This window comes from Eutrigla gurnardus (genome assembly GCF_963514095.1).
Source record: "Eutrigla gurnardus genome assembly, chromosome: 19".
NCBI lineage: Eukaryota > Metazoa > Chordata > Actinopteri > Perciformes > Triglidae > Eutrigla > Eutrigla gurnardus.
Window position 1 is genome coordinate 2,881,178 of NC_139930.1, and position 2,783 is coordinate 2,883,960.

Consider the following 2,783-nt stretch of genomic DNA (forward strand, 5'->3'; position numbering starts at 1 on the left):
TTTTAAGAGCGAGACATCAATGATGTAAATTCACAGTGATTTAAAACATCACATCATAATAAATCTTAGTCCTTGAGAGCTTTTGCTGTCCTTGTAACTCATAGAAGACACATGATTTAATTCCTTACAAACAATCCTCATCACTATCTTTGTCATCCTTAGCTTTGTTTGCAGAAGTCTTCTCATCCTCTACATTGATCTTCTCCTTTTCTGTGGGCTCCTCCAGTGAAGACTCTCCATCGTCCAAACCTAACTATTGATAAAAGAATGTCCGCCAGATCCGGAGGGACGGTTGTAGTGTGAGAAGGTGATGGAGCTCGGTTTGTGCTTCACCCCAGCTAGCAGGGAACGTTCCCACAACATTGGCTAACATTCCCTACAGGTTCTGTTAAAGTTCTTAAGAAAACATTTTAATTTAATGTTCAAATAACATTATAATGATGTTTATTATTTTAAATAATGTTCCTGTATTGTTGAATGGTAACAAAGATAGAATGTTTTAGATGTAACATCCTAAGGATGTTTTGGGGATGTCTGTGAGGTAAAAATTATAGAATGTTGCTCTATAAAACATTACCACAATGTTCCATAACAACAAAGTAAAGACATTCTCAAAAAATAATTTTAAAAACGTTTTCAGGATGTTATTATGGCCTCTGATTGCAATATGTTATTTTAAAACATTCTGACAATGTTATGCAATAATGAAGAAGGAATATTGTTAAAGCAATATTTTAAAAATATTTTCAGGATGTTACTGATGCCTCATATCACAAATAGCATGTTTCTGTAATGTCATTTATAAACAAAGGAATAACGTTTTACCGATAGCATTCTGAGAATATTTTAGGGACAATGTTTAGGTAACAGATTACATAATGTTATTTATAAAATGTTTTCACAATGTTATGTAATATCACATTAAAAACATTTTCGAAGTAATATCTGGAAAATGTTTTGAGGATGTTATTGATACTTCAGATTACGCAATGTTCTTTTCCAAAACATTTCTGTAATGTGATATATTGACAAATGTAGAATATTTGTCTAAAACATGCTTAGGATGTTTTGAGGATGTTCTTGAGTTAATGATTATTGAATGTTCACCTACAGAACATTTCCACGATGTTACAGAAAAACAACAAAGGAATATTCTCAAACAAACATTAAAAAAACGTCTTCCATATGTTTTTAAGGCCTCAGATTATACTATGTAGTTTATAAAACATTCTTATAATGTTATATGATGATAAACGAAGAATATACAAAAAGCAATATTTGAAAATGTTTGCAGGATGTTATTGATGCCTCTTGTAACAAATAGCATGTTTTTGTAATGTCATGTATGAACAAAGGAAGAACGTTTTAGCTATAGCATTCTGAGGATATTTTAGGGACAGTGTTTAGGTAACAGATTACGCAATGTTATTAATGAAATGTCCCCACAATGATAAATTATATCTCATGAAGAACATTTTCTATGTAACATTTGGAAAATCTTTTCAAGATGTTATTGATACCTCAGATTCTGCAATGTTTTTTTCCAAAACATTGTTGTAATATGATAAATTAACAAACATAGAACATTTGTCTAAAATATTCTTAAAATGTTTTGAGGATGTTTTTGAGTTAATGGATTATAGAATGTTCTACTATAAAATATTTCCATGATGTTACAGAAAAACTACAAAGGAACATTCTCAAAGCAACATCCAGAAAATACTTTGAGTATGTTACTACAGTGTCAGACTATATTATGCTTTTTATAAAACATTCTTACAATATCATATGGTAATACATAAAGAATATGCACAAAGCAATATTTTGAAAATGTTTTCAGGATGTTATTGATGTCTCAAGTCACAAAATGTTTTGTTTAACAAAATGTTTTGTAATGTGATATGTAAACAAAGGAAGGACGTTTTGCCTGTAACATTTTGAAGATATTTTAGGGACAATGTTGAGGTAACAGATCACATAATGTTATTTACAAAATGTTTTCACAATGTTAAGTAATATCACATTAAAAACATTTTTTAGGTAATATTTGGAAACTGTTTTGACAATATTATTGATACTTCAGATTATGCAATGCCCTTTTCCAAAACATTTCTGTAATGTGATATATTGACAAATGTAGAATATTTGTCTAAAACATGCTTAGGATATTTTGAGGATGTTCTTAAGTTAATGGATTACTGAATGTTCACCTACAGAACATTTCCACAAATAAACATAAAACATAAATTGCATCTTGACAGCATGGAAATGTTGGTGATGTTGGGTATAGTTGTTCCCATGATAGCAGAATTCAAAATGTTCTAGAAAATGAAGTTTTTAAGATAAAATTCTGATATTTGCCTTCATCAACCATGACTCTAAAATATTGTAATTTTTTTCAGAAAGATTGAAAATGTATTTAGCAAGAATTGGATGGTATACACTGTAAAAAAAAAATCCTAATTTTACGGTATATGACTCTAATTTTTTACAGTAGTTTTGCTGTTCTGTGAAAATAGTGTACAAATCTGTAAAATTACAGACTTTATCAGTAAATGAACAATCTGCCTGTTATTTTAAGTATTATGACAGTAATGACAAATTACATTTATTTCTCATTTTTTTACAGAAAAATACTATATTAATTATACATGATCTTTCCGTTTTCTTAAATTAAATACAAATTATTGTAAAATGACAGTAATTCTCTATAATTAAATATGTAACTTGTAATAAAAAGGTTTATGTCCATAAAAACAATCTTAACACTTTTCTCTGTAATT